This window comes from Rattus norvegicus, chromosome 11 (genome assembly GCF_036323735.1).
Source record: "Rattus norvegicus strain BN/NHsdMcwi chromosome 11, GRCr8, whole genome shotgun sequence".
Taxonomy (NCBI): Eukaryota; Metazoa; Chordata; class Mammalia; order Rodentia; family Muridae; genus Rattus; species Rattus norvegicus.
In genome coordinates, this window is record NC_086029.1 from 51347065 (window position 1) to 51366576 (window position 19512).

General features: G+C 40.2%; 1 pseudogene; it reads left to right on the forward strand.

The window, feature by feature from the left end:
- Eif1a-ps3 (eukaryotic translation initiation factor 1A, pseudogene 1) overlaps nt 1-17260 on the forward strand; it is a 57937-nt pseudogene extending 40677 nt beyond the window's left edge.
- The last annotated feature ends 2252 nt before the right edge of the window (nt 17261-19512 follow it).

Sequence of the window (19512 nt, forward strand, 5' to 3'; positions counted from 1 at the left end):
TTTTGAACTGAATATTTCTGAGAGAGAGAGACACTCGGTAGGTAATGCTCATCTTATAGATGAACTGACAACCAGAGATCAATAGAACTTTTTCAAGTGCTTTAGATAGTGCAGGGCAAAGTGGGAACATAGTCTCCTGATCCCGTGTCTACTCTAGAGTAGGGCTGTGGCATTCTCCATTTCCCACTATCAGCCTGTCTCATGGACAATCCTACAGATTACTTAAGGTGCAATTTGCCTTTATTTGCTTTCCTAGAATCTAAAGGAGCATCCTCAGATCACCGTCCCTATCATTCAGGAGGTGTCTGTGAACCCTGGGTGTGGATGTCTTCAAAGTGCTCATCCAAGATGATGTCAGCTTTCTAAACAGCACTGTAGAGTTTAGATTCGGTGTACATGGGCTATGTGTATCTTTTGTGAGATAAATGGAAGAAACTCAGCAGCAATACAAAACCAGGCAGGAAAGCATTCTAGTGACCTAGCCACTCACTTATAAATGGTTGTTGGAAATTCAGTGTCTGAGCTATAAAGAGGTACAGGATGTGAAGTCTGCTCTAGTTAGTTTTCTGATGAAAATTGTCTCTTAAGTGTGTTTTAGTCCATATGGTAGAACTCATTTCTGGCATGAGTGCTTTCTAAACAGCAGGCTTCCTTGTAGGGACCTGAGCGGATTTCACAGGTGATAACCCGCCTGTGCCCTAGAGCAGATGCATTATTCTGCAACAAGAAGCTGATGCTTAACCTTTGTCTGGCCTCAAAAAGCCTCAGAGGCAGAAGCCAAGTAATTTCAGATATTTCAAGTTAATGTACCTTCAAGTCTCCACACTGCTCTGATGTGCCTTGAATATTATCTATTTTGTGGAAAGTCAAGCCCCTTAATAGTCCGGTAAAGCCTTTAAGGAGGTGGACCAGCAGATCAGTGACGGTCCCTCTGTGACACCTGGGCTGCTGGATTCCAGCTACCAGATGGAGGCCTGGAGGGTTGTGCTGTTTTCAGACCATACCAGCCTTGAGTAGTTGTTCCTGTAGCCTTCTGCCTTTAGACTTCTCCCTGGTCATCTGACAAAGCAAAGATGAGGTGTACCAGATGTGTGGATATAGGGTTTGGCTCCCCCAGATCTGAAGTGTTCCAGAGGAAAGACATTCATTTGTTAATGATGGTAGGTCCATTTTTTCGATAATTTGACCCAAAGCTCTTTTAAGGAAAAGACCTTAATTTCTGACCCATTCTTTCTGACATGTGTCTCATGTTTCTCTCAAATCACTTAGAACTATATTTCTGAGAGTAGTCTGCCTTTTGTGCTGGTAGATACAGCATGCCATTCCTGGTCTTACAGATACAGAACTCGAAATATCATCAAAGGACCACATGGTTTGGTCCTGATACTCATTCCAAAAAGTATCTCTTGGAGTAATGAAGCTGTATCTTTCTGGACATAACTTGGTGTCACGCAGGTCATGAGAATGGGAAATCTGCTTTTTGTCTATCATACCTATTGAAATATGCCTTTACATTCTCCATATGTTTTGCTATTTAAATATAATATGAATTTTCATATTACATTACCTTAATGACATTTTAGCATTTCTCATGTACAACTGTCTTTCAATCTGCACATTAGGCCTACTTTCCAAGCTAGAATATATATTTGGTAGGAATCATCTAAGGCATCTGTCTATAGGATAGGCACAGATTGAAATGATATGAAGGGATTCTTGTCAGGCCCAGGTTTCTTCCTTTAAAATTGAGGAAAGTAAAGGCTGGTGGAAAGTTAGGTTCTTGCTCAAGATGTTCTTTTGACCTGTTTGTTAAATGAAAATTCTCCAGTTGGAGGGTATTTTCTGTATCAGCTCACTTTCCTTTTCTAAATCAAATTTACACATCAGGTAAGTCAGTGTATTGACTTGTATATTCTTATTCATATACATTCAAGAAGCTCTTTTTATTTTCTTGAAGTGCTTAAGATCCAGGATCTTATCTATAGGATAGGCACAGATTGAAATGATATGAAGGGATTCTTGTCAGGCCCAGGTTTCTTCCTTTAAAATTGAGGAAAGTAAAGGCTGGTGGAAAGTTAGGTTCTTGCTCAAGATGTTCTTTTGACCTGTTTGTTAAATGAAAATTCTCCAGTTGGAGGGTATTTTCTGTATCAGCTCACTTTCCTTTTCTAAATCAAATTTACACATCAGGTAAGTCAGTGTATTGACTTGTATATTCTTATTCACATACATTCAAGAAGCTCTTTTTATTTTCTTGAAGTGCTTAAGATCCAGTCCAATGCCGAGTACGGGCCAGGCAAGTACTCTGCAACTGTGCTCCATCCTCAGCATTTGGGACAGGTATTCTTGATAGTCAGCTCTGGGGCTGAATGATTGATACTCCAGTCGGTATATGAGTGTGCATGCACCTGTATCACATGTATTTGTGTATCTGTCTGATTATAAAATACAAAAAGGTTGGAGCTTTATAACATGGGAAAACTATATTCAATTATTAGGATTTACTGCATTTCAACAAAAGAGTAATTATGTGCTCATGCTAAGTAGTAAGGAACCATGAGACTAATAAAGTCTACTAGAAAGACATTCTGAATGGTTTTCACATTGCATGTTATTAAAAGTCAAAGTGTAATAGGTTAGGGAGATGGCTGGATCTGCAGAACTCCTGTAAAAACTGAAAATAGCAAAAGACCTCTATCATCTAAGTACTGACTTAAAGGACAGAGATATGTAGGTCATTTTTCATTCAGCCACACCTAATTGGTGAGCTCTAGGTTCTGTGAAAGATTCATCAGGTGAAAAACAATTGACAAAGATATTTGACAACACACACACACACACACACACACACACACACACAGAGACACACACGCACACACACACAGACACACACGCACATACACACACAGACACACAGACACACACACACACACAGAAACACAGACACACACACACACAAATCAACATTCATATGGAAGTTTTTGTTGTGAATATTATTCTTTTTTTTCTTTATTAACTTGAGTAATTCTTATTTACATTTTGATTGTTATTCCCTTTCCCGGTTTCCGGGCCAACATCCCCCTAACCCCTTCCCCTCCCCTTCTATATGGGTGTTTCCCTCCCAACCCTCCCCCCATTGCCGCCCTCCCCCCAACAATCACGTTCACTGGGGGTTCAGTCTTAGCAGGACCCAGGGCTTCCCCTTCCACTGGTGCTCTTACTAGGATATTCATTGCTACCTATGAGGTCAGAGTCCAGGGTCAGTCCATGTATAGTCTTTAGGTAGTGGCTTAGTCCCTGGAAGCTCTGGTTGCTTAGCATTGTTGTACATATGGGGTCTCGAGCCCCTTCAAGCTCTTCCAGTTCTTTCTCTGATTCCTTCAACGGGGGTCCTGTTCTCAGTTCAGTGGTTTGCTGCTGGCATTCGCCTCTGTATTTGCTGTATTCTGGCTGTGTCTCTCAGGAGCGATCTACATCCGGCTCCTGTCGGCCTGCACTTCTTTGCTTTATCCATCTTGTCTAATTGGGTGGCTGTATATGTATGAGCCACATGTGGGGCAGGCTCTGAATGGGTGTTCCTTCTGCCTCTGTTTTAATCTTTGCCTCCCTATTCCCTCCCAAGGGTATTCTTGTTCCCCTTTTAAAGAAGGAGCGAAGCATTCGCATTTTGATCATCCATCTTGAGTTTCATGTGTTCTGTGCATCTAGGGCAATTCAAGCATTTGGGCTAATAGCCACTTATCAATGAGTGCATACCATGTGTGTTTTTCTGTGATTGGGTTACCTCACTCAGGATGATATTTTCCAGTTCCATCCATTTGCCTATGAATTTCATAAAGTCATTGTTTTTGATAGCTGAGTAATATTCCATTGTGTAGATGTGCCACATTTTCTGTATCCATTCCTCTGTTGAAGGGCATCTGGGTTCTTTCCAGCATCTGGCTATTATAAATAAGGGTGCTATGAACATAGTGGAGCATGTGTCTTGTTATATGTTGGAGCATCTTTTGGGTGTATGCCCAAGAGAGTTGTAGCTGGGTCCTCAGGTAGTTCAATGTCCAATTTTCTGAGGAACCTCCAGACTGTTTTCCAGAATGGTTGTACCAGTCTGCAATCCCACCCACAATGGAGGAGTGTTCCTCTTTCTCCACATCCTCGCCAGCATTGGCTGTGTGAACATTATTCTTAATGTTAACAACAATGCCAACCAACCAGAGCTTCCAGGGACTAAGCCACTACCCAAAGACTATACATGGACTGACCCTGGACTCCAACTGCATAAGTAGCAATGAATAGCCTAGTAAGAGCACCAGTGGAAGGGGAAGCCCTTGGTCTTGCCAAGACTGAACCCCCAGTGAATGCGATTGTTGGGGAGAGGGCGGTAATGGGGGGAGGATGGGGAGGGGAACACCTATAGAGAAGGGGAGGGGTAGGGATTAGGAGGATGTTGGCCCGGAAACCGAGAAGGGAAATAACAATTGAAATATAAACAAGAAGTACTCAAGTTAATAAAGATGAAAAAAAAAAGAATAATGTTCACAGCCAATCATTGAACTGAGAGAAAGGGGTACCTATTGGAGGAGTTAGAGAAAAGATTGAAGGAGCTGAAGGGGTTGCAACACCATAAGAGCAACACTACCAATCAGCCAGAGCTCCCAGGGACTAAACACCATCCAAAGCGTGCACATGGGCAGACCCATGGCTCCAGCTGCTTATGTAGCAGAGGATGGCCTTGTTGGTCACCAAAGAGAGGAGAAGCCCTTGGGTCTGCCAAGGCTAGCCCCCCCCCCCCCAGTAGAGCGGAATGCCAGGGCTGGGAGGCAGAAGGGGATGGGTGGTTGGGTGGGGGAAAAGGCGTAACATTTGAAATATAAATAAAAAATCCAATAAAATAACTTTACTTAAAAAAAAGAATAGGTTGGATGTGGGGAACATCACAAATGATTAGCTTAAATCACTCAAAGCCACATCCAGGTACGTCTTTGAGAATACTTGTGATACTTGCTGTGTTCGTGTGGTACATGACTCTGCTTCAGTGTGCCTGCTGACCCTTGCTCAAATGGTAGTTTTCTTTACCATAATTATACTTGTTCCAATTATGGAGCCCTAGAACAGAAATTATATATTATTCTTTGTAAAGAAAATCTTTTCTTTTTTTTTTTTATTAACTTGAGTATTTCTTATATACATTTCAAGTGTTATTCCCATTCCCGGTTTCCGGACAAACATCACCCTCCCCCCTCCCATTCCTTATGGGTGTTCCCCTCCCAAAACTCCCCCATTGCCACCCTCCCTGCATAGTCTAGTTCACTGGGGGTTCAGTCTTAGCAGGACCCAGGGCTTCCCCTTCCACTGGTGCTCTTACTAGGATATTCATTGCTACCTATGGGGACAGAGTCCAGGGTCAGTCCATGTATAGTCTTTAGGTAGTGGCTTAGTCCCTGGAAGCTCTGGTTGCTTGACATTGTTGTACTTTTGGGGTCTCGAGCACCTTCAAGCTCTTCCAGTTCTTTCTCTGATTCCTTCAACGGGGGACCTATTCTCAGTTCAGTGGTTTGCTGCTGGCATTCGCCTCTGTATTTGCTGTATTCTGGCTGTGTCTCTCAGGAGCGATCTACATCCGGCTCCTGTCAGTCTGCACTTCATTGCTTCATCCATCTTGTCTAATTGGGTGGCTGTATATGTATGGGCCACCTGTGGGGCAGGCTCTGAATGGGTGTTCCTTCAGTCTCTGTTTTAATCTTTGCCTCTCCCTTCCCTGCCAAGGGTATTCTTTTTCCTCATTTAAAGAAGGAGTGAAGCATTCACATTTTGATCATCCGTCTTGAGTTTCATTTGTACTAGGCATCTAGGGTAATTCAAGCATTTGGGCTAATAGCCACTTATCAATGAGTGCATACCATGTATGTCTTTCTGTGAGTGGGTTAGCTCACTCAGGATGATATTTTCCAGTTCCAACCATTTGCCTACGAATTTCATAAACTCGTTGTTTTTGATAGCTGAGTAATATTCCATTGTGTAGATGTGCCACATTTTCTGTATCCATTCCTCTGTTGAAGGGCATCTGGGTTCTTTCCAGTTTCTGGCTATTATAAATAAGGCTGCGATGAACATAGTGGAGCACGTGTCTCTTTTATATGTTGAGGCATCTTTTGGGTATATGCCCAAGAGAGGTATGGCTGGGTCCTCAGGCAGTTCAATGTCCAATTTTCTGAGGAACCTCCAGACTGATTTCCAGAATGGTTGTACCAGTCTGCAATCCCACCAACAATGGAGGAGTGTTCCTCTTTCTCCACATCCTCGCCAGCATCTGCTGTCACCTGAGTTTTTGATCTTAGCCATTCTCACTGGTGTGAGGTGAAATCTCAGGGTTGTTTTGATTTGCATTTCCCTTATGACTAAAGATGTTGAACATTTCTTTAGGTGTTTCTCAGCCATTCGGCATTCCTCAGCTGTGAATTCTTTGTTTAGCTCTGAACCCCATTTTTTAATAGGGTTATTTGTTTCCCTGCGGTCTAACTTCTTGAGTTCTTTGTATATTTTGGATATAAGGCCTCTATCTGTTATAGGATTGGTAAAGATCTTTTCCCAATCTGTTGGTTGCCGTTTTGTCCTAACCACAGTGTCCTTTGCCTTACAGAAGCTTTGCAGTTTTATGAGATCCCATTTGTCGATTCTTGATCTTAGAGCATAAGCCATTGGTGTTTTGTTCAGGAAATTTTTTCCAGTGCCCATGTGTTCCAGATGCTTCCCTAGTTTTTCTTCTATTAGTTTGAGTGTGTCTGGTTTGATGTGGAGGTCCTTGATCCACTTGGACTTAAGCTTTGTACAGGGTGATAAGCATGGATCGATCTGCATTCTTCTACATGTTGACCTCCAGTTGAACCAGCACAATTTGGTGAAAATGCTATCTTTTTTCCATTGGATGGTTTTGGCTCCTTTGTCAAAAATCAAGTGACCATAGGTGTGTGGGTTCATTTCTGGGTCTTCAATTCTATTCCATTGGTCTATCTGTCTGTCTCTGTACCAATACCATGCAGTTTTTATCACTATTGCTCTGTAATACTGCTTGAGTTCAGGGATAGTGATTCCCCCTGAAGTCCTCTTATTGTTGAGGATAGCTTTAGCTATCCTGGGTTTTTTGTTATTCCAGATGAATTTGCAAATTGTTCTGTCTAACTCTTTGAAGAATTGGATTGGTATTTTGATGGGGATTGCATTGAATCTGTAGATTGCTTTTGGTAAAATGGCCATTTTTACTATATTAATCCTGCCAATCCATGAGCATGGGAGATCTTTCCATCTTCTGAGGTCTTCTTCAATTTCTTTCCTCAGTGTCTTGAAGTTCTTATTGTACAGATCTTTTACTTGCTTGGTTAAAGTCACACCGAGGTACTTTATATTATTTGGGTCTATTATGAAGGGTGTCATTTCCCTAATTTCTTTCTCGGCTTGTTTCTCTTTTGTATAGAGGAAGGCAACTGATTTATTTGAGTTAATTTTATACCCAGCCACTTTGCTGAAGTTGTTTATCAGCTTTAGTAGTTCTCTGGTGGAACTTTTGGGATCACTTAAATATACTATCATGTCGTCTGCAAATAGTGATATTTTGACCTCTTCTTTTCCGATCTGTATCCCCTTGATCTCCTTTTGTTGTCTGATTGCTCTGGCTAGAACTTCAAGAACTATATTGAATAAGTAGGGAGAGAGTGGGCAGCCTTGTCTAGTCCCTGATTTTAGTGGGATTGCTTCAAGTTTCTCTCCATTTAGTTTAATGTTAGCAACTGGTTTGCTGTATATGGCTTTTACTATGTTTAGGTATGGGCCTTGAATACCTATTCTTTCCAGGACTTTTATCATGAAGGGGTGTTGAATTTTGTCAAATGCTTTCTCAGCATCTAATGAAATGATCATGTGGTTCTGTTCTTTCAGTTTGTTTATATGATGGATCACGTTGATGGTTTTCCTTATATTAAACCTGCATGCCTGGGATGAAGCCTACTTGATCATGGTGGATGATTGTTTTGATGTGCTCTTGAATTCGGTTTGCCAGAATTTTATTGAGTATTTTTGCGTCGATATTCATAAGGGAAATTGGTCTGAAGTTCTCTTTCTTTGTTGGGTCTTTGTGTGGTTTAGGTATAAGAGTAATTGTGGCTTCATAGAAGGAATTCGGTAGGGCTCCATCTGTTTCAATTTTGTGGAATAGTTTGGATAATATTGGTATAAGGTCTTCTATGAAGTTTTGATAGAATTCTGCACTAAACCCGTCTGGACCTGGGCTCTTTTTGGTTGGGAGACCTTTAATGACTGCTTCTATTTCCTTAGGAGTTATGGGGTTGTTTAACTGGTTTATCTGTTCCTGATTTAACTTCGATACCTGGTATCTGTCTAGGAAATTGTCCATTTCCTGAAGATTTTCAAGTTTTGTTGAATATAGGTTTTTATAGTAAGATCTGATGATTTTTTGAATTTCCTCTGAATCTGTAGTTATGTCTCCCTTTTCATTTCTGATTTTTTTAATTTGGACGCACTCTCTGTGTCCTCTCGTTAGTCTGGCTAAGGGTTTATCTATCTTGTTGATTTTCTCAAAGAACCAACTTTTGGTTCTGTTGATTCTTTCTATGGTCCTTTTTGTTTCTACTTGGTTGATTTCAGCTCTGAGTTTGATTATTTCCTGCCTTCTACTCCTCCTGGGTGTATTTGCTTCTTTTTGTTCTAGAGCTTTTAGGTGTGCTGTCAAGCTGCTGGCATATGCTCTTTCCTGTTTCTTTCTGCAGGCACTCAGCGCTATGAGTTTTCCTCTTAGCACAGCTTTCATTGTGTCCCATAAGTTTGGGTATGTTGTACCTTCATTTTCATTAAATTCTAAAAAGTTTTTAATTTCTTTCTTTATTTCTTCCTTGACCAGGTTATCATTGAGTAGAGCATTGTTCAATTTCCACGTATATGTGGGCATTCTTCCCTTATTGTTATTGAAGACCAGTTTTAGGCCGTGGTGGTCCTATAGCACGCATGGGATTATTTCTATCTTTCTGTACCTGTTGAGGCCCGTTTTTTGACCAATTATATGGTCAATTTTGGAGAAAGTACCATGAGGAGCTGAGAAGAAGGTATATCCTTTTGCTTTAGGATAGAATGTTCTATAAATATCCGTTAAGTCCATTTGGCTCATGACTTCTCTTAGTCTGTCTACATCTCTGTTTAATTTCTGTTTCCATGATCTGTCCATTGATGAGAGTGGGGTGTTGAAATCTCCCACTATTATTGTGTGAGGTGCAATGTGTGTTTTGAGCTTTAGTAAGGTTTCTTTTACATATGTAGGTGCGCTTGTATTTGGGGCATAGATATTTAGGATTGAGACTTCATCTTGGTGGATTTTTCCTTTGATGAATATGAAGTGTCCTTCCTTATCTTTTTTGATGACTTTTAGTTGAAAATTGATTTTATTTGATATTAGAATGGCTACTCCAGCTTTCTTCTTCTGACCATTTGCTTGGAAAATTGTTTTCCAGCCTTTCACTCTGAGGTAATGTCTGTCTTTGTCTCTGAGGTGTGTTTCCTGTAGGCAGCAGAATGCAGGGTCCTCGTTGCGTATCCAGTTTGTTAATCTATGTCTTTTTATTGGGGAGTTGAGGCCATTGATGTTGAGAGATATTAAGCAATAGTGATTATTGCTTCCTGTTATATTCATATTTGGAAGTGAGGTTATGATTGTGTGCTTTCATTCTCTTTGTTTTGTTGCCAAGATGATTAGTTTCTTGCTTCTAGGGTATAGCTTGCCTCCTTATGTTGGGCTTTACCCTTTATTATCCTTTGTAGTGCTGGATTTGTAGAAAGATATTGTGTAAATTTGGTTTTGTCATGGAATATCTTGGTTTCTCCATCTATGTTAATTGAGAGTTTTGCAGAATACAGTAACCTGGGCTGACATTTGTGTTCTCTTAGGGTCTGTATGACATCTGTCCAGGATCTTCTGGCCTTCATAGTTTCTGGCGAAAAGTCTGGTGTGATTCTGATAGGTCTCCCTTTATATGTTACTTGACCTTTTTCCCTTACTGCTTTTAATATTCTTTCTTTATTTTGTGCGTTTGGTGTTTTGACAATTATGTGACGGGAGGTGTTTCTTTTCTGGTCCAATCTATTTGGAGTTCTGTAGGCTTCTTGTATGCCTATGGGTATCTCTTTTTTTAGGTTAGGGAAGTTTTCTTCTATGATTTTGTTGAAGATATTTTCTGGTCCTTTGAGCTGGGAGTCTTCACTCTCTTCTATACCTATTATCCTTAGGTTTGATCTTCTCATTGAGTCCTGGATTTCCTGTATGTTTTGGACCAGTAGCTTTTTCCGCTTTACATTATCTTTGACAGTTGAGTCAATGATTTCTATGGAATCTTCTGCTCCCGAGATTCTCACTTCCATCTCTTGAATTCTGTTGGTGAAGCTTGTATCTACAGCTCCTTGTCTTTTCTTTTGATTTTCTATGTCCAGGGTTGTTTCCATGTGTTCTTTCTTGATTGCTTCTATTTCCATTTTTAATTCCTTCAACTGTTTGATTGTGTTTTCCTGGAATTCTTTCAGGGATTTTTGCGATTCCTCTCTGTAGGCTTCTACTTGTTCTCTAAGGGAGTTCTTTATGTCTTTCTTGAAGTCCTCCAGCATCATGATCAAATATGATTTTGAAACTAGGTCTTGCTTTTCTGGTGTGTTTGGATATTCCGTGTTTGCTTTGGTGGGAGAATTGGGCTCTGATGATGCCATGTAGTCTTGGTTTCTGTTGCTTGGGTTCCTGTGCTTGCCTCTCGCCATCAGTTTATCTCTAGTGTTACTTTGTTCTGCTATTTCTGACTGTGGCTAGACTGTCCTATAACCTGTCTGTCAGGAGTGCTCTAGACCTGTATTCCTGTTTTCTTTCAGCCAGTTATGGGGACAGAGTGTTCTGCTTTCGGGCGTGTAGTTTTTCCTCTCTACAGGTCTTCAGCTGTTCCTGTGGGCCTGTGTCTTGAGTTCACCAGGCAGCTTTCTTGCAGGGGAAAAGTTGGTCCTACCTGTGGTTCCAAGGCTCAAGTTTGCTCGTGGGGTACTGCCTAAGTCCTCTCCGCTGTGGCAGCAACCGGGAAGATCTGCGCCGCTCTTTCCGGGAGCCTCCGTGCACCAGGGTTCCAGATGGCGTTTGGTGTTTTCCTCTGGCGCCTGGATGTGCACAGAGTGCAGTCTCTTCTGGTTTCCCAGGCGTGTCCGCCTCTCTGAAGGTTCAGCTCTCCCTCCCTCGGGATTTGGGTGCAGAGAACTGTTTATCCGGTCTGTTTCCTTCAGGTTCCGGCAGTGTCTCAGGCGCAGGGGTCCTGCCGCTCCCGGGCCCTCCCCTACGGGAACCCAGAGGCCTTATACAGTTGCCTCTTGGGCCAGGGATGTGGGCAGGGGTGGGCAGTGTTGGTGGTCTCCTCCGCTCTGCAGCCTCAGGAGTGCCCACCTGATCAGGCGGTGAGGTCTCTCTCCCACGGGGTTTGGGAGCAGAGAGCTGCTGCGGTCCGGGATCCGCCGGTGTGGGACTTCCCGAAAATCTTTTCTAAATTCTAGTTTCCATTCTTGAGTTGATATTGCTAAATGAATGTAAATAATGATACTTGTATTAGTTAATTGATTTTTGAAGGGAATACTTCCAATGTGTTGTGGCATTGACCTGTACCTTCCTATCTGACTTCTTCATTGATAAGTGAATCAGATCATCTTGAATGAATTGGTTACAGATAACAATACGTCCTGGATAACATCTACCCAATCCCCATTCTATTGTCAAACTCAGCTCAGCTTCAAATGTCATCCAGATATCTACGATCTTTCCCATCTTAGTCTGAGTCTTAAAAACTACTTCATAAAGATATGTATACATACAATCATGATCACTTATGTAAAATTCACTTTTATTTTCTCAAATAAAGAGATGAGGTACATATCTAAGCTGTGCCCAGAGTGTTTCCTTCTTTGGTGCAAATATCTCTAAACCTAGGCCTGGAAGCTTCTATCCTCTGTAAAACCTAATCTTCCAAGATGACTGATTGAATCTGGCTTCTCTCAGGTTCTCAGTGAATTATTCTGCCCCGCCTCTTACTAGCTTTGGCAATATGTTCTAATCTTCTGCCTCCTACTCTTTCTCTGGCTCATTTGATCGTCACTTGTGTCTAGCTCATTTTCTCTGTAACCTGTCTTCTTAAAATTGTTCCATTGGGGTTAGGGATTTAGCTCAGTGGTAGAGCGCTTGCCTAGCAAACACAAGGCCCTGGGTTCGGTCCCCAGCTCCGAAAAAAAAAGAAAAAAACATTGTTCCATTAAAACTGCCATACTCACACCACACACCACCTCCTTTCTGTCTCTGTCTCTCTTCTCTTCTCTTCTCTTCTCTTCTCTTCTCTTCTCTTCTCTCTCTCTCTCTCTCTCTCTCTCTCTCTCTCTCTCTCTCTCTCTTCTCAGCACTTAATTAGCCTCTGTTTCTTGTGTTGTTCTTGTGTGAGTTGGGCATATCCTATCTCAAACTCACTTTGTCAAATCTTTCTTTGATTTTGTCACTTGTCTGCTCCTCAAATATGTGTTACTTTTAAACATAGCTGCTTTCTTTTACAAACTAACCTTACTTTCATTGTTAGGGATTAAAGGTGTTTACTAAGAACATGTCTGTATTCTAGTCAGATCATACTGTAGTCCAGGGCATGTTTGCATTTTGGCCATATCATATATTTGGATGTGATCTATTGGTAGAGCAGCCATGTTGCTAGACTAAAATTTCTTTACAACTTATGTGAATATTTGTCTATGTGTTTCTTGACAAAGCCTTATTTTTATAATTAAGAAAAACAGCCCTTGGAGTCAATTCACAAAAAATCAAATATTATATATCTTATATGAAGTATTTGCTAACACTGCGCACACATGCCCTTTGTAGTTTTCAAATGATAGCTGTTGCAGCTTACTTATCAAACATTAATGAAAAATGTATTTCCAGGATTTATAGGCAGCTTTGCTGTATACTTGTCCTCAAATAATTATTTTATGATTAAAAACACCTTGGAAACCTGTGCAGTACCATTTCTAATATCTTTAAGTTTAAAATACAGACTTTCCTTTTTATTTTTAAATATATTTATAATTTTTCCCTGAAAATAAATTTTCCATATAATATATCCTGATCAGTTTCCTGTACTCCAACTCATTCTAGAACCTCTTTACTTGCTAGTATCTACAGTTGCATCTATAAATTCAAGCCTTTATTATTTTATATTCAACCTAAAAACTCATAATTAGATGCCTATAGTTACCTTAAAAAGAACGGTCGCCCACCATGTTGGTAAGAAAGAGCGGCTAGAACAAGTTGTAGTTTATGATGATAATAGTAATTTCAAAGTATGTATCCTTCTAATAAAACTCTTTGACAGCTTAACATCTTTATGTGTTTTTTTATTTTTGTTGCAAAATGTCAGCAGTTATGATAGACATTCTTTGCTGACAAGCTATTCTGTATCTCTTTATTTTTTAGTTGGGCAAGATTTTATGTCGTTTATATTTTTTTCCCTAATTAGTGGCAATTTCTTAGTGCTAACATGGCAATATGTTTCTAGGGAGATTCAATAATCATATAGAAAAGAAAAATAACCCTTTTAAGGAAAGTGTTCTGTAGACATTCTGATAATTTTAAAAAATTACAATTGTCATATACAAGATATTTCAGTGAGAAGAAACTTATCCTTAACAGTGTAACTTCATACTATTTACATTTGTGCTAAATTTTATTTAAATGAATTATTACATGATATATATTTCAAAATTCATTTTTGTCGTTTCACAGTGCCATATATTTATATTATGATTTTATAGTTCTTTTCCCCTGCTTTCCTCCTCTCATCACCTTCCTCTCCCACTGAAACCCCTTTTTCCAGGAAGTGCCCACCCTTTTATTTACCTCTTTGTGTGTGAACCACTTAGTTTAATTAGATTCCTGCCCAAACATGAGTGGAAGTTATTTACAGGAACAAGTTCAACTTATCAGTAGGTATGCCATTAGAGAATAACACTCATTAACTCCAAAGGTTCCAGGAAGGGCAGGGTGAATAAATTATATTTTATATGCTTTGATTTAAATATTGAAGAGGTAACACAGAATAGGGAAGATTTTAGCTTAGTTTTTCTAAACACAACCCCTAACATTTAGTAATAAAGTTAAATTTTAAGATAAAAGCTGTAGAAACATTCAAGTATCAATATAAATTTTATCAGTGTATGCTGGCTTGTGCAGCATCAAGCACTTATCTCTCACCTCTTTACCTTGTGTAGGATAGAGGAGAATGTGACATTGATCCCATTTCATCCTCATACATTAGGATGGATTGTATTAGAGCGAGACGTCTGTTTGGACAGAACATGGTGAGGAGCCCTCATATTTAGGGTTATGTTGTCTTTCTCTGGGGAACATGAGATACTGTGCATGCACACATTAATTGATGCTTTGAGTCATGAAGGAGTATATAAAACTAGTTATTTTTGCAGTTAGAACTCTGTCACAGATGTTTAATTTTATTTGGAGGCAAATATATATGTGAAACTGAGAAATCCAATGTGAAGTTTCAGAAGTTTAGAATGACTATTCTAAATGTTTAAAAGTCATGGAAGTATGTAGATTTATTGGCTGCTTAATATCCACTTTGTGATGTTTTTTAATTTGTAAGAGTTTTTTTTTTATGGTAAACTTTAGTAATCTAAAAAAATTGAAAAGTCGTATTTCTAGTCGTAGTCAGAAAATGGTGATACATGACTTACATATTTGCTTATCCATAGAGGTGAAGAACAGTGCCACTAAGGTCCTCTCATCCACTCTGCACCTGCTTTGCACAAAACTCAGGGTTATGCAGGCATTGATGATCTAGGCTTGTCTAATGTGTGATGTTTTAAAAAATAAACTTATCTGGTTTTTAGATAAAATAAACAGATCTATTTTAACATTAAACATTTTAGACTTTCATAGATACATAATATATATTTGTTAACATATGAACACTAAATAACTATAAACATAGAAGGAAAATAGGCACTTTATTTTTAATGAATCATTTTACAGTTTAGGTGTGTCCTTCTTCAACTGAGGGTTGGAGTGCCTCATACCTCTTTAAACTTTGGACAGCTTCACATTGTTTTTCACTATCATGTTAACTATCCGTAAAGAATCAGTATTTTACACTTTTCTGTCCTATTATGTTTTTATCACACTTTAATTTTACATTTTCTACTCCTGATCTACATTGTGTTCTAATTTTGTGTCTTCTTTTTTATTCATTTTTTTAAATTTTATTTTTCTTGATTTTGTGTATTTACATTTCAAATGTTATCCCGTTCTTCCTTCTCCCATACCCCCTTCCCCTCCCTCTCCCCTTGCTTCTATGAAGATGCTCTCACTCCTACCTACCCACTCCCACCCCAATACCCTGGCATCCCCCTACACTGGGGAAAGGAGCCTTCACAGGACCAAGGGCTTTTCCTCCTATTGATGCTGGGGAATGGCATCACTGGTATGTATGCAGCTGGAGCTATGTGTACTCCCTGGTTGGTGTTTAGTCCCCAGGAGCTCTGGGAGGGGTCTGATTGGTTGATATTGTTGTTCTTCCTATGGAGTTACAAATCTCTTCAGCTCCTTAAGTCTTTTCTCTAACTCCTCCATTCTGGTTTCTGTGCTCAGTCCAATGGTTTTCTGCAAGCATCCTCATCTGTATCAGTAGGGCTCTGGCAGAGCCTCTCAGGAGATACCCATATCTGGCTCCTGACAGCAAGTACTTCTTGGCATGGGCAATAGTGACTGGTTTTGGTGGCTGCATATGGGATGGATCCTCATATGGGGCAGTTTCTGGATGACTTTTCCCTCAGTCCCTGCTCCACTCTTTGTCCCCGTATTTCCTCTCGTGAGCATTCGGTTCTCCCTTCTAAGAAGGACTGAAAAAAATCTACATTTTTGTCTTGCTTCTTCTTGAACTTCATATGATCTGTGAATTTTTTCTTAGGTACTCTAAGCTCTTGGGCTAATATCCTCAGAGCTGAAATCAACCAAGTAGAAACAAAAAGAACTATACACAGAATCAACAAAACCAGGAGCTAGTTCTTTGAGAAAATCAACAAGATAGATAAATCCTTAGCCAGACTAACCATGGGGCACAGAGAGAGTATCCAAATTAACAAAGCCAGAAACGAAAAGGGAGACATAACAGAATTTGAGGAAATTCAGAAAATTATCGGATCCTACTACAAAAGTCTGTACTCACCAAAACTAGAAATCTGGAGGAAATTGACAGTTTTCCAGACAGATACCGCGTACCAGAGTTAAATCAGGCTCAGATAAATCATCTAAACAGTCCCATAACCCCTAAGGAAATACAGAGTCTTTAAAGGTCTCCCAACCAACAGAAGCCCAGGACCAGATGGCTTTAGTGCAGAATTCTATCAGATTTTCAAGAGACCTGATACCAATACTCTTCAAACTATCCCATAAAATAGAAACAGAATGAGTTGTCTCACTGTTCACTGGGCTGCAATGGTAAAGGTGTTTTGCATTTTGTCACTACTGGGAGACTACACATTCCTGAGAACCAGGCCAGAAACCAAGATATTATTTTGTAACTATCAGAAGCCAGGACTCTGGAACACTGTTTGCTGCTTGTGGATCTTCTATACTTACGGTGTAGCTACACGGTCCCTTCAGATCTGCACTGTTAGATACTTCCTGTTACCCATCCTATCAGTCACAATCACTGTCAGCAGGGACTCCTCACCCAACTCCTGTGATTGTCATTTCCATCATGCCAAAGAATAAAGGCAAAGGAGGCAAAAACAGGCACAGAGGCAAAAATGAAAATGAATCAGAGAGAAGAGAGTTGGTGCTTAAAGGGGATGGGGAAGAGTATGCTCAGGAGATCAAAATACTGGAAAATGGACAGTTGGAAGCTATGTGCTTTGATAGTATAAGAAGGCAAACATAAGAGGAAAGTTGAGAAATAAATTTTGGATAAATACCTCAGACATTATATTGATTGGTCTATGAAATTATCAAGATAAGAAGGCTGATGTAATCTTAAAGTATAATACAGATGAAGCAGGGAGTCTGGAGGCATATAGAGAACTTCCAGAACATGCTAAAGTCAATGAAACACACACATTTGGTCCTGGGGATGATGATGAAATCCAGTTTGATGATATTGGAGATGATGAGGAAGACATTGATGACGTCTAACCTGATCTAAGCACGTCACAGTCCAAATTCTCTGAAGATTGCTCTACACAGTTGGGGTCTTGATGTTCAGCTGTTAATAAAACTCCATTTGGCATGAGTATGACCTGTTAATGCAAATTGATGAATTTTGTTTTTGAAGTGTTATATTTCTTTGAAAACCAAAGATGTTGAGTTATCTTAACTGACAGGTTAACACTTTTTGCTTATGGATATAATTGAACTTGGGGCAAGCAGTGTGCACTGTTAAGAGTCTGCCTACGGATTTATGATGCTTCATTTCTGGCACGTGACTGTATTGTGTCAGCAGTTCTGCGGGGTGACCATCATGGGCTGAAGTAAGTTCTAATCCAGCACACCTGCTTTAGATCTTTATATTATAATCGTTTGGCTGCAGTTGAGACTGCTCATCAGACTTATAGAGATGTAAGCCTGCATGTGGAGTTAGACAGCATATGACTATTTTTGTATTTATGGAGCCAGGCCGTTTTATACTTTCATGTTCTATACATTTCTTTTGTCCTTTAAGTTGTTGGTCACCTGTGGAATGGCAGACAGTAAAAGGTACCCTGATTCCTGGTTGAGATAGGTCGAATCCCTGGCATACCCTAAAAGGGACAGCAGGTGCATTCCTAGTCTCCCAGAATATCAGGGCCTCACATAGCTGCACTCCCCAAAGACCCCTGTCGAGAGGTTTGAGACAGACCAGTCAGGTAAAGATGTGACCACAGGTCAAGTAGGTTCAAGAGAGATCAGTCATAGAAACAGGACCATGCCCCCGAATATATAGATGAGGTCTTCCCACGCTCTTAAGCGAAACCAATAGGAAGTACCTGCTGTCAGACACTGACCCATCCCAAAAACTCTCTTTAAGTGTCGTGCTCAGAATTAAAGGGTGCAGGAATTATTTCATCGTCTGAGAACTTCTGTTATAAGAGCTATAACACTGCCGCTTGGGGAAGAGATCTGCTCTCCTGAAATAGCTGACCTAAGCTCCCCTGCACTCCTTCCCTGCTAGTCAGTCTCCTGCTGGCTCAGCCCAACAGAGCAACTGAATTGGCAGAAAGTAGCAAAACCAGCAGCAGGGGGCGGTGGAAGCTGTCCCCTCCTCCCTGTCTGAGTTCTCTCTCCCTTGCCCAAACCCATGCATCTAGCTTGGCAAGAGATCACTGTGAGAAGCACCAGGTGCCCGAGCCCTACAACCACCCATAAAGAGGCCCCTTACAGTGCAGTTTTCTTGGGCGGTGGAAAAGAAAAGCAGGGACAGAATTTTTGAAAGGCGGGAGAGAGGAAGAGAAGGAGAAAAAGAGGAGATGGAGGAGAAGGATGACCCACCACCTTGTAGCTTTAATTAGCCACAGGTAGCTATGAATATCTTATAAGGGATGGATTATGATAGGATAATTTGTCTTAGCTAGGTGGGCAGTTTATATCAATATCAATTGACTCTTAGTTTATTGCGTGGAAGTTTTGTGGAGTGAGAATTTACTGATATAAATCTGATTGTTAAATTACAAAAAAAATTTTATGGGTATCAATTTTGAGTTTTTTTTTTATTAACTTGTGTATTTCTTATATACATTTCGAGTGTTATTCCCTTTCCCGGTTTCCGGGCAAACATCCCCCTCCCCCCTCCCCTTCCTTATGGGTGTTCCCCTCCCAACCCTCCCCCCATTGCCGCCCTCCCCCCATAGACTAGTTCACTGGGGTTCAGTCTTAGCAGGACCCAGGGCTTCCCCTTCCACTGGTGCTCTTACTAGGATATTCATTGCTACCTATGGGGTCAGAGTCCAGGGTCAGTCCATGTATAGTCTTTAGGTAGTGGCTTAGTCCCTGGAAGCTCAATTTTGAGTTTTTAAAATTAGTCATTACAAAAATTAAATTCTTAGAGGAGATAATTCATTATCTTGACTTTAGAAATAAAATAGTTGACAATGTTTGTATATGATTTTTCTTTTCTAAGGCATACCCAAAAATAGAGAATGAAAATAAAAAGAGAAGTAAATCTGTTCTGATACTTGCATAGAGAAATTTTCAAAGAAGGTAGTTAGTTGTTAATAGACCATAAAAGTTTCTACTTTGCAAAGTAGGTTGTTTGTGTTAAGTTGTTTTTAAAAAAGTTAGCTACTGAAATGAGGCTTTGGATAATTAATTACTATGTGTTGATTAAAGTTAGTTACATAATTGTACAAGCAAAGTTTTCCTGAAACTAAGCTTAGGTTAAAGGAAAAGGAGCCACAGCTTAATGAAAACGT